Source organism: Loxodonta africana, chromosome 2, assembly GCF_030014295.1.
Source record: "Loxodonta africana isolate mLoxAfr1 chromosome 2, mLoxAfr1.hap2, whole genome shotgun sequence".
NCBI classification, from domain to species: domain Eukaryota; kingdom Metazoa; phylum Chordata; class Mammalia; order Proboscidea; family Elephantidae; genus Loxodonta; species Loxodonta africana.
In genome coordinates, this window is record NC_087343.1 from 80,952,803 (window position 1) to 80,966,233 (window position 13,431).

At 43.1% G+C, this 13,431-nt stretch overlaps 1 protein-coding gene across 6 annotated transcripts in view; it reads left to right on the forward strand.

Moving 5' to 3' along the window:
• IQGAP2 (IQ motif containing GTPase activating protein 2) overlaps positions 1-13,431 on the forward strand; it is a 328,352-nt gene that overhangs the window by 130,991 nt on the left and 183,930 nt on the right. The window contains exon 1 of one of the 6 annotated variants that reach the window (XM_023545571.2): positions 9,197-10,304. The exons of the other annotated variants lie outside the window; for them this stretch is intronic. The gene's annotated coding sequence lies outside the window, so the exon portion shown is untranslated. Of the gene's footprint in view, positions 1-9,196; positions 10,305-13,431 lie in introns of those variants that run through there. 6 annotated transcript variants of the gene reach the window in all.

Below are 13,431 nucleotides of genomic sequence, written 5' to 3' on the forward strand. Positions count from 1 at the left end.
GGAATCTTTTTGTGAACAGTAAAAATCTAACTTAATTTTTTCCCACATGGAGAACCAGTTATCTCAACACCCTTTCATGAAAAGCCAGCATTATGTTCAGTGACCACCACAATAAAAGAGGACTCAAAGGACTAGTTAAAGGGAGAAGGTGTGGGGGAGAATGACAGCTCTTTGCCAAATACTCTAATGGTCAAGAGTGAGGTGGCCTTGCTGTCTAAGAGGCAGACACCCTTCTGAGAAACCTCCTAGTAGGAGTGGGTACCCAAGATCCCTCGACCAGTTCACTGCCAAAGCATTTAAGTAGAAGCAGAACTAAAGTCTGAGTGTCTGGACATTATAACCAATAAGAAAGCAGTTGCAGTTAACTTATTCGTAACTGTCTAATTTTTTTCTGAGCAGTTCAAGTTTTTACTGAAATGTTTTCTGTATAAATGTTTTATCAGCACTAATAGTTAAAATTCAGAGAATGAATATGAGATAATCTTTTAAATAATTTTTTTGATTAAAATATATACCAATTCAGTAATTTCTACATGTAGCATTCAGTTACTTTGATTACAGTATTCAAGTTGTGCCTAACTCTTTTTTTTTAAGTGAACCTTTAATTCATCCCAATCACTACTTTTTAGTCATTTCCCCCAAAATCCTTCCAAGCTGTCTGAGAACATTGTGTTTATGGGGTCCAAAAAAAACCAAACCAAACCCTTTGCTGTCCAGTCAATTCCGACTCATAGCGACCCTATAGGACAGGGTAGAACTACCCCACAGAGTTTCCAAGGAGCACCTGGTGGATTCAAACCGCTGACCTTTTGGTTAGCAGCCGTAGCACTTAACCACTATGCCACCAGGGTTTCCTTATGGGGTCAGGGAAGGCCGTAAAAATACTTTAAAGACTGATTAACCTGATCTGAATTTTTTTCAAAATTGTTGTTCTTTCCATCTTTTCATTATTGTCCCAGGTTTTATCATTAGATTTAGGCTCATTGTCCCAGCTATTGGGAAAGTAGCCCAAAGCATAATGTAAGTAAAAAACATATTTACTAAAATTATAGAACTCTGTAAGCCCCTTTTATGTTTCTTTCAAGAAATGAAAGCTAGTAATGATTATGTCCTTTTGGATCCAGGATTTTTTCCTGATTTTATCCAAATCCTTGGACACAGATTCAAATACCGCATGTTTTTTCTTTGCCGGCAGTGCCCTCCCCCTGCAAGGCATCCTCACAAGTGTGTTATACTAATGTTTCTTCATAGCAACATGTAAGAAAAACTAGTATAGCACCACCTATGAAAATACCTAATTGGGGAGGGCATGACCAGCAAATAAATTAAGAAGGCTTGTGTTATTTGCATAAAAATATGTGGTACTTGTCCATTTTGCAGAGAGTGTGTGCGTGGCAATGAGGTGGAATGGCACATAGCACATTCTAGAAATTGAAGGAAGGCAGATGAGGCAGGGATGCAGGAAACAGGAGAAAGGTGAGCCCAAGCACCAGGGGGTGGAGGCCAGGGGCTTTTAAAGGCCAGGTGAAGGCTTTGGGTGGAAGGCAGTGAACGCCACTGAAGGGTTTTAAGCAAAGTGACAAGATCAGATTTGTATTAGACAGGAACTTTGGCTGTGGGAAAAAAGATTGCTGGTAGGCAGGAGAGGATCCAGGAAAACATAGTTTAAAAATTAGCAAAACAAAACTTTGCCCAGTCCTGTGACATTATCCTGATCAGTTGGTATGTTTGAGTCCATCGTTTCTGCGATTGTGTCAGTCCATCTCGCTGAGGATTTCCCTCGTTTTTACTGACTCTCTACTAACCGTAATGTCCTTTTCTAGCAATTGATCTTTCCTGATAAGGTGTCCTAAGTAAGTGAGCCGAAGTCTTGCCATCCTCACATGTAAGGAGCGTTCTGGTTGTATTTCTTTTAAGACTGATTTGTTTGTTCTTCTGGCAGTCCATGTGTCTTAGTTATCTAATGCTGATATAACAGAAATACCACAAGTGGATGGCTTTAACAAACAGAAATTTATTCTCTCACAGTTAGGAGGCTAGTCTACATTCAGGGCACCAGCTCTAGGGGAAGGCTCTCTTTCTCTGTCGGCTCTGGAGAAAGGTCCCTGTCATCAATCTTCCCCTAGTGTAAGAGCTTCTCAGTGCAGGGACTCCAGGCCCAAAGGATCCATTCAGTTCCTTGCTCTTCTTGCTTGGTGGTAATGAGGTCCCTCTCTTCTCTGATCGATTCTCTCTTTTATATCTCAAAAGAGATTGACTCAAGATACAACCTAATCTTGTAGATTGAGTCCTGCCTCATTAACATAACTGCTTCTAATTCTGCCTCATTAATATCATAGAGATTAGGATTTACAGCACACAGTATAGGCACATTAGATTACAAAATGGTGGGCAACCACACAATACTGGGAATCATGGCCTAACCAAGTTGACACATTTTTTGGGAACGCAATTCTATCCATGACACCATGGTATATTCAGTATTCTTCACCAACGCTGCAGTTTGAATGCATCAATTCCACTGTCTTTCATTGTCCAGCTTTCTCATGCATATGGGGTGATTGAAAAGACCGTGGCTTGGGTCAGGCACATTGTACCTTAGTGCCATTTAAAAAAGCAGGCCTGTGCAGAACTGACTACATAATTTGAAGGGTCCACTGTGGAATGAGAGTATGTGGTTGCTTGTTGAAAAATTAAGAATTTCGTGATGGTAATAGCAGAGTTTTAACCCAAGCATGGGGACCTGGGTGACTGCCGTGGTGCTCATCCTGGGGATGTGTGATGGAAATAATCCAGTGGTTTCTCTCTGCCTGTTCCAGCAAATGGCTGATGACTTCTCTGATCTAGGCAGAGGAGCAGAGGCTGAAACTTATGTAGTTAATATTGTTCTTTAGCACAAAGTCCTTCTTAACCTTACCAGTGGTGACTGATAATGTGCAGAGAGGATTGGAAGTAAACATAAGTATTATGCCAAGGGGGTCCTTGCGGGGTGCAAATGTTTAAGGATTGCACTAGTAGCTGAAAGGTTGACAGTTGGAACCCACACAGAGGTGCCTTGGAAAACGGGCCTGGCGATCTGCTTCCGAAAGGCCACAGCCTTGAAAACCCTGTGGAGCAATTCTGCTCTGCACATATGAGGTTGCTATGAGTTGGAATCTACTTGACAGTCACTGACAGACAGAAACAAATTATGACTAAACAGCGTGAGTAGGACTGGTGATACTTTAAATCCCTTGCTTAGAACTACTCCTTACCAATATGTACCCCTTTAACTGGCTTTCCGAGAGTATATTCTGGAACAGATTTGGGGAACACTGGTTTTGGCAAAAAGTTTGCTGTCAGATTGCTTACTCTTTTTTTTTTTTTTAGAATTAGTGAGTCACAGCTTTTTCTCTTAATTTTAAATGTTTAGCCCCTCTCCATTTATTTTGTACCTTTAGAAAAGGGTTTAAGAAACTGACAGTTTTCCATAGGAGCTGTCAAAAATTTAAAGCTCTTTAACTGTGAAGTGTAATATAATATATAAAAACCCCACCCCATTGCCCTCAAGTCGATTCAGACCCATAACGACCCTATTGCCTGCTAATATCACAGAGGGAAGAATAGCAGCTCTGGAATTTGGCAGTTATGGGCTATTCCGAAATTGGACACTGTCATTTTTTATTTGTAATAAGCTTACTCCATGCTGGAGAGATCTTGAGGGCAAAGTTTGAGAACATCTTTTAATGCATAACTTAGATTTCTAGGAAAAAAACTCTTGTGCTTAAGAAACCAAGCCCCTTTGAACAATTGTCAGTGACACAGAGCCCTGAAATTTGTATAGTGATTCAGCCAGCACGGAGGTTGGCTGCTGAGATGACTTGGTTAAGAGAAGTCCCCTGGTTTATACTTTAAAAAGTTAATAAAGGCCTGTCCTGAGCAGTATACTGTTCAGTCGATTCCAGGGACTTTTAATTATCTAAAATGCTGCCTGTAGAGCTGGATAGAAATAGTGGAATAAAGTCTAATTTCGCAGAGACCTACAAGGCCAGTTCTAGACAGCTGACATTAAACACTGCAAAATTCCGAAATGTAGACAGCTTGGCAAGTTTGAGTTCTGGTGCATTCTGTTCAGAACTAGTTTTTTTTTTTTTCTTTTTTTCAATAGTGCTTTTGTCTTTCTGCTAAAGGTCAAATTGTAGTTGTTGGGTACTGGTGTCCTTTGTGAGAGTTACTGGAAGGGGGGTGTATTGACTTCATTTTGATATTCCTAATAGCGTATCACTAGGCCAGATTTCATAGATTTACAAAAGTAAATAAAATCCATGCATTTTAAAGCTGCTTGTGACAGCTGCCAATTCTGAAATGGACATGCCTAGCTCTTCTTTGGGTTTATTTTACCCCTCTTTGCTTGTCCTTTGAGATGCGGGTCAACAGAGTGAAACAGAACCAGCAGGGGTTTTTGTTTGGAGTCTGAGTTAGTTGAAACCCTGGTCCGTCACTTGAACCATTGGCATGACATTCAGATTAAGTAATTTATGTAACATTGGGGTAGAACCACCTACCTAGCAGAGTTCCTATATAAAGCGACTGGAATATTGCCCGCTGCACAGGTTTCTTGTTCTTAGGTTCTGTCTGATCCTTCACCATCCCCATGATTGGTTGTGGATCTGACTGATATGATCCATAGGGTTTTCACTGGCTGATTTTGAGAAGTAGATCACTAGGGCTTTTTTCCTAGTCCACCTGTCTTAGTTATCTAGTGCTGCTTGTAACAGAAATACCACAAGTGGATGGCTTTAACAAAGAGAAATTCATTTTTTCACAGCCTAGGAGGCTACAAGTCCAAATTCAGAGCATCAGTTCCAGATGAAGGCTTTTTCTCTCTTTTGGCTCTGGAGGAAGGTCCCTGTAATCAATCTTCCCCTGGTCGAGGAGCTTCTCAGAGGCAGGGACCCTGGGTCCAAAGGACATGCTCTGCTCCCAGTGCTGCTTTCTTGGTGGTATGAGGTCCCAACTCTCTGCTTGCTTCCCTTTCTTTTTGTCTCTTGGGGGCAGTTCTCCTCTGTCTTATAGGGTTGTTATGAGTCGGATATCGACTCGATGGCACTGGGTTTGGGTTAAGATAAAAGGTGGTGCAGGCCACACCCCAGGGAAACTCCATTTACATTGGATCAGGGATGTGACCTTAGTAAGGGTGTTATAATCCCACTCTAATCCTTTTTAGCATAAACTAATCTTGCCTCATTAACCACAGCCAAAGATTAGGATTTAAAACACATGGGAAAGTTACAATCACAAAATGAAGGACAGTACCGGGAATCTTGGCCTAACTATGTTGGCACGTATTTTGGGGGGACCCAATTCAATCCATGCCACTGTCTTAGTCTGGAAGCTCCACTAAAACCTGTTCGGCATCATAGCAACATACAGGCCTCCGCTGACAGACAGGTAATAGCTGTGCATGAGGTGCTTTGGCCAGGAGTGAAACCCAGATCTCCCGCATGGAAGTCAAGAATTCTACCAGTGAACCACCACTGCCCCCACATTGCCCCTATGTAGTAGGAATTACAAAAATGTTAATTTACATGGTACAACACCTAGAAATGGGGTGGGGTTCGAAGGCAGATCCGTGTGAGTCTGGGAAGTGTACTGTTATTCTTCCCTGGGCAAAGGAGATTGGCAGAGGCATTTGGCTGAAACCCTCTCCTTAGGGCGTGGTGGCAAGAGGCCTGCAGCTGACCTCTGCCTGCCTAAAACTAAAGTACAATCCTACTGGTTTTTTCTACCACGCACAATGTTATTTAGGAGGAATTCATAATTTTTGTGTATTTAGCCCTATTGTTAGTGTGGCTAGTTTCTTGAGGAGCGTCACTCAATTTATTGGGGGTAATAGTATGAAATGCCTTTATTTTTCTCTTGGCGGTGGAGTCCCTGAATGGTCCAAATGGTTAAGTGCCTGACTGTTAGCCGAAAGGTTGACAGTTTGAATTTAACCAGGGGCGCCTTGAAAGACAAGCCTGGCAATCTGTTTCCAAAGGGTCACAGCCTTGCGAATCCTGTGGAGTAGTTCTACTCCGCACATATGGGGTTTCCATGAGTCAACATCGACTTCATGGCAAGTAACAACAACCAAATCAAAAAAAAAAACACCCACTGCAGTTGAGTTGATTCTGACTCATAGCGACGGTTATACAGGCAGACAGTATTGCAGTTCCTTTACATTGTCTCTGCTAGGTGGGTGGTGGTGATTGTTGTTAGTTGCCATTGAGTTGGCCCCAACTCAGGGTGACCTTATGTGTGACAGAACGCAATGTTGCCTGCACCATCTTCATGATCATTGGTACGTGGTGGTACCCCATGTTATAGAAGTGTTCTGTTAAATCTCTTTTTCCAGTCTCTGAATGATATATTGGGCATGTTTTATAATTCATTATAAAAAATTCATTATAGTCTTCATGAAATTCCTAATCTCATATCCAGTTCAAGCACTGTACCTCCCCCACTCTCTCTTCTGAGCTCTAGGCCCCCAGGGTGTTGGGCAGAGAAGAGAAGAAGGGAAACAAAAGAGCAAGAGCATAATAGTTACGCAACTCGCCAAGTTTGTAGTCAATGGTGAGAAGGTGCCTCTGCTCCTCCCCTGCTTCCATCTGGTTTGTCCTCATGCTGGGGAATCTCTGCCCAGGTAGTGTGTATAACTCTCTTTTGGCTGTGTTTAGCTTCACCCCCGTGGCCTCCATGGAGGAAGGACCCATTTCAGAGGGGAACAGTGTCTCCCATTGGCATTGCTAGCTGTCCATGCCCCTAATTTCTCCTTTGAGTTGAGGGTTCTGTTGCTTGACCCAGCAGCTGCTTCTGCAGCCTCAGAGCTCTTGCTCCTCTGACCTCACACTCCTTCATAAGAAACTGTGCAGACTACTGAGGTCCTTTCCTACCCTGTCCATGGATTGTGGAGAACTGGCATAAAATGGGAATATCCCTGTCCACTTTCCTAACTCCAACACTTGAGTCCCTTCAAGCCCTGCTGGTATAGCGCACCTTCAGTGGGCCCCCACTTTCTAAATCTCTAGCTCAGAAATGGATACCAGTCTCTGCGTTCAGGAGTGCCCCCCCACCCAACCCAGAGGGTAGATGCCAGGCTCTCCCAACACTCTAGCCATGTTCTGTTCTGCTACAGTGCTATCCCGGGGGCGGGGGGGGGGGGGAGGCTGCAGGTTCTGCAGCTCAGCAAGCAGCCAGACAAGGAACAGGATGTCTGTCTCCCCTTCTTGAAGGAACCTCAGTCTCCCAGTGATTGTCTCGGAGCCCTTTCCATACTCTTAACTTGTTGGGAAGGAGGTCGTAACATGCACTAGAAATGCTCCCTCTCCACAAAGCCAACATCAGCCACCCTCCCTTTCCTTGAGGGGTGGGTGGTGGGTTGTGGTTGGGTAGTGGGTAGGATCTACTTGGTAGGGTCTACTTATGACTACTTGGTAGGCCGTCAGAGGCATGTCTGCCCTACTTGCCTTCAGCTTTCTAAGTAGAATACTTAGCCCCCTCGTCCTCAGCCTTGGGCCGCGGCTGTAATTCTAAGAATAAAGAAACATTTCCACTCAACTATACCCTCTTTACATTAGTAATTCTCCTTTCTATAAATACCTGCTATGTTGTACTTGTGATGTTCTTCCCACGCATCCTCCTCCTGCAGCATCAGAGGGCAAGACTAGATTAATACCTGTTGGTACTTGTGTAGGCTTTAACTGGCAGGCTTAAAATGTATCTCCCTTTAGTAAGGTCCTTTAGCAAACTCCATGGACATCATTTTGATTACCTATAAGGATAGGGAGGAGGTTTGGGTTTCTCCAAGCTTTCTTCAACTTCCCTTTACTGATTCCTTGGCATAGTTTTGGAAATATAAAGGTGTGTTCTGTTGGACAGGTGGTTTGATTTGATGCTTCATGTTCACACTCACCTAAGAAATGGGCAATCAAAATAAATTCTGACAGTCTCACTTTCAGTAGCAAAGTCGATTAGGTTGTAAGTAAGCTACTTCATTGTTCATTTATTCAACAAAGACAAGAGAGAAGGGAGAACCCTGGACGTTTGTGAGTGAAATGGCTAGCATTATTTGGGATAAATTATCTGGCAGCAGTGGATAAACTAGATCATTAGGTGGAAGGCCCTGGAAGTACGGAGGACTAGATGAGAGGTAAAAGTCCAGAGCAGAGTTAAAGGGCCTGGATCAGGTACCTGACAATGGGAAAGGAGAGTAGGGGGTGAAGGAGAGAGAGACACAGAGTTGATAGAAGCCAAGTGGAATAAGAAGAGGGAATGACTTTGCAGTTTCAATCTGGGATCAGTGAGAGGAAAGGGTACCAGTAACAGAAGTAGGAAAGTTAGAAAGGAAGACTAATTTGAGGGTAGGAGAGATCAGAGCCACCACTAGCCTATATAGTGCCTTGTGAGAAGGGAAATGTGTCACCTTCTCCAGGAAGGTGCCAACCCTGCCAGACACATGGCATGGCCAGTGGAGCACAGGCTGGACTTCAGCCCCACAGGCTGGACTGGGTTCCAGTGTACAGTGTGCAACCTGCACAACCATGCTGATGGCCCTGGTGATGAAGCTTCACAGAAAGCAAGACCACAAAACTTGACTGGGCCATACCAAAAAAAGCCCCCTCCAAAACTAGCCAGTTGCCATGGAGTCAGTTCCTACTCATGGAGACCCCATGTGTTTCAGAGTAGAACTGTGCTCCATAGGGTAGGTATTCAATGGGTGTGATCTTTCAGTAGATTGCCATGCCTTTCTTCCAGGGAATGTCTGGGTAGATTCCTTCTGCCAACCTTTCAGTTAGTAGCTGAGTGCTTCACCATTTGTACTACCCAGAGACTCTTATCAGAGGCCTAGCCGTGTTCTAATATCTAAGGGAGTGGTTTTTAGAAGGTGCTTGTTCCTGCATGGAGTTGCTGAGAAAGTCAGCATGTAAGAAATATACCTGCTTTTGACCACTTTCTCTGGATTTCTGTTTTATGCTGCTGCTTCTAATGTATTTATTATCATAAATGTAAGCATTATGTGAGTATAGTGCCCTTTTTTTTTTTTTTTTTTTTAAGAAAGTTCTACTTTTCAGGAATGTGCCAGGAGAGAACAACTGTTCGCCTTGCAACCTCACGGCCAGCCTTTGCCCCTCTGAGGACATAGTCATGGAGCATACTTTTACTCCACTTTGAAATGACATGAAAATTACAGATATGTTTCATTCATCATGCAGAGTGTTTAAATATCTTTTTAGTTAGTTGTGAGCATTTAAAAATAAAGAACCAAAACCAAATCCAGTGCCATAGAGCCAATTCCGACTCATAGTGACCCTATAGAACAGAGTGAACTGCCCCATAGAGTTTCCAAGGAGTGCCGGGAGGATTCAAACTGCCAACCCTGTGGTTAGCAGCTGTAGCATTTAACCACTATGCCACCAGGGTTTCCAAAAGTTAGAAAAGCTCACAAAAATCTAGATTTCCTGCTTGTGAAAAAATCCTGAAGGTTGGGCCCCCATGGCCCATGTTTCCACAAGGCAAGAATAGCACCCTCCCCTACCCAGCCAGCTTCGCTCCCGGCAGGAACTGCCTTGCCCCTGCAGCATCTGTTTGCAAGCCTGCTAAGTGGATTTTTTTGAAGCTAAAGTTAGTCTGGATTGCATCCAGTTTATGTAAATAATTGAGGTGATTAGATGTGACTGATATCTCCACTGATACTTTCTCTCCTGATAAAATCTGAAATCCCCTTATTATCTATCCTTGCATGCCTGAGCCCCTTGGGGGATAGGTCTTGCTAACAGATTAGCCCTTACTGGTTAAAGTAGCATTAAATTTGAATGTTTCTTCCTACGGGGAACATTTTGAGATCATGTTTTGTACATGTCCATCACGTACTCTTTTCTGGCACTAAAGTAGACTGGTTTAGTGGCTCCAGTTCATTGCCACCTAATTCTAAGCCCTTGCTTGTTATTTTTGTCCGTCGGTTACCATATGGAGAAATCTGCTTTTCACGTACGGGAGGGCGAGCTGTGTGTTTGTGTCTGTGTGTGCTAGAATTATCGCTCAGGAAATAAAAGTAGTTCATGTCTGTGGTCAGGAAATACAGTTAGTAACTTCTGTAGATATTTAGATTGTAAAAACGATAATTAGTCAGGTTGAGATCCTGTGTCGTACAGATAATAAGCACTGGAAGGTGTTGGGTGAGACTGCCTCGCAGCCACGAAATGGAGGCATTGTGAAACCCAAGCCGGCCCCAGAACACCCGCGCAGCATGATTTGTTGTTACGCAGAACCAGCTATACTGTCGGGTAAGTCATATTTCCTGAAACCTAAGAACTCCGGAGTGTAATAGAGTTCTCTTATGACCAGATCCTGTTCCCCTAAAACCATCGTTTGACTGTCCTTGTGGTTTCCAGTCTGTCTCTCTGTGTGGTCATGGGTGACCTCACTGAAGACAAAACTTTGAAGTGATCATGAGCAAACACGTGGTGGTGGGTCTCGTGCCTTGGTTAGTCAGACTCCAGGGCCTCACCTTCCCTCTGACAGGTTTCTTCTCTGAAGCCTCTTGGTCATTTATCTAATCAGTGGAGCTGAAAACCTTGTCAGTCACTCAGTCCACCCGGAGGATCGGTGCTTCCTGTCGAGGGGGAAAACCGGTGTGTGTGTCTGAGCATTGGCATTACCAGCCATTCCTTTTGGGGTCCGTTGCTTTTTTCCTGCTTTTTTCCCTAACTGAACATAGCATACAGCTATGTATAGAGTTTGAATTCTGATTTTCTTATTACATAGAAATTTATTATCCGGCTTCTTCTTACTCCTCCCGGCTAAAAGTCCACTTGTCTTTTTTTTCCCCCCAGGGCTTGGGAGGAGGTGAAGGACAGGATTGCTTCTTATTTATGTGAACTCACATCCCTCCCCACCCCCCAAAGCCCCCCCACAGAAGAAAGTTTTCTCTATTTCTGATGTCTGTTTCAGTATAGAACAATGGCTGTTAGATAAGTGAAGTGGTATCTATTATTTGCCTGGAAATTCTTCCGAATTTCGAAGACTTTCTGGGTGAGAATTCAGTGTGGATGGCAGTTAAGATGTCCAGGTGCTGGACCTGCTGTTGGGGCTGGCCTGGCTTTCTGGCCGGTGGAGGCCAGGGCTCTCCAGGCTGCCACTCTCCTTCCTCTTTCATCCTCACTGCCTCTCCACCCCAGGTAGCTGCTGTCTGATGGGAGAGCTTGTCACTGTAAAGAAACTGATGTCTTAGAAAAGGACCTCATTCCCTCACTCCCACGTGTCCATGCCCTCTTTTTTAAGGTGTAAGGCCTGTAAAGGCCCAGGTGCTCCTGCCTTCTTGCAGCAGGGGAGGGATCACAGGGGGAGTATCCACCTCTCAGAGCCTGGGAGGCCAGGGCATTTGACAGAGATAGCAGTCCCCAGCCTGCTTTGGTCCAAGAAAGATATTGTGGGTGGCAGGGCTCTAATTAATTAACATATTAAAAAATCAAGGAAGTACAGCTGAGCACAATAACCAGTGCTGCCACCTTGTGGACTGTTTTCTTGTTGAGCAGCTGGAAAAGGTACCTGGTGAAACTGGGGTCTGTAATACAGCGTGGAGAGGAATACTTGGTTTGACTTTTACTGGTGATGGTATAATTGAAACATTTTCAGTTTAAACCATATTTTGCAATTTTATGTGTACAGTGTGGATGGTTGCTTAATTAAATACTTTAAATATTTTATTTGGTCATATATGCACGTGGTACAAAATTAAAAAGATCCAAAAGGGTACACAGTGAAAAGTAAGTCCTCCTCCCCCCCAGTTCCTCCTCATGGGTAACCACCCTTGCCAGTTTCTTTTATAGCGTACCAGGGATAATTTTGGAATAGTTCTATGTGTGTCCCTGGGTTCCAAACATCTGACTTAACACGCACTTGCTCTTTAACGTTATATAAATTTGCCCTCACATCAAAATGATTGAATCAACTCCTAAAAAAAGGTCGCCAAGTTGATTCTGACTCATAGTGACCCTATAGGACAGAGCAGAACTGCCCTGTAGCGTTTCCAAGGGACAGCTGGTAGATTTGAACAGATGACCTTTTGGTTAGCAGCCATAGCTCTTAACCACTGCACCACCAGGGCTACAGTACTCACCACAAATTCTTCATCACGATCACCTTTACTTGCTGTATGTGCAGCTTTTAAATTATTGAAAAGGCTTCTAGCCTTCTCCAGCACTTACCAAACCAAACCCATTGCTATCGAGTCGATTCCAACTCATAGAGACCCCAGAGGACAGAGCAGAACTGCCCCACAGGATTTCCAAGGAGGTGGCTTCAAATTGCCAACCTTTGGGTTAACAGTCAAGCACTTAACCACTGCGCCACCAGGGCTCCTCTTGCACTAAAGTAAGGCTAAATGAGAATCTTATGCACCTGTTCCAACTTACTACAAATTCGACTTAAAGACACAGGACTGCATCTCAGTTCGCAACCCGGGGACTGCCTGTGTGTGTATTTTTTTTTTTAACGTAACTGGCAACGTGATTAATTATTTTTTGGTAATGATGATTTCCTGCAGTCTTTTAATCTTGTTTTAAACTGAAGCAAAATTAGAATGGAGAGCCAAACAGAAGCGGCCATCATATAAGACCACTACTATTCTGAAGCATGAAACATGTCACAGAGAAATTTCTGTCTGAAATTGCTGTAATTTACTCCCAAATCTTAAAATCATGCCTGACCTACTTAAGGACCTCAGGTGCAAAGGTTGAGCTAATCATAGTGTTCAGTTCATGGCATAGGATCTCACTGGCTGCATTGTGCTGGGCCCCCTGTGAGCTATTTCCTTTTATCTCCAGGCCCCCTACCTCCTATGTTATGTATAAAATGTATCATTTAGGTTTGTATATATTCTTGCATTGTATCTTGTGTTCTGTTTAAGTGTTTTTAGTTTATGCAAATGATATTATTTCATTCTTTATGTTTTTAGGGTTTTTTAATTTTTAATTTTTTGTTAGATTCTTAAAGTTCCATGCACGTTTTTAGATGTACATCATGTTTGTCACTACATATTTTTGTATAGCAGAACTGAGATTTTGAAAATCATTGAAGCAATTGTGGTGACTTCTATCCCAATTTTTCTTTTATTTTTTGTTTATCACTAACATTTCAGAACAAATTTAGGAAAATACCTCAGAAATATGCTACCCCAATACATCAACTTTGCTAACTTTTTCAAATGTGGACACGCCTGACAACATAGTTATGAAATTTTTATTAAAGTGCAAGTACTTTTGTATTATTGTTTTATTTACTTCACTGTATCAATTTTCCCCATATGTATTTTCCCCCATATTGCTAAATTGTCATCATAATTTTTAATGGCGGTATACCACTGCTGGTGGGAATGTAAAATGGTACAACCACTTTGGAAATTGATTTGGC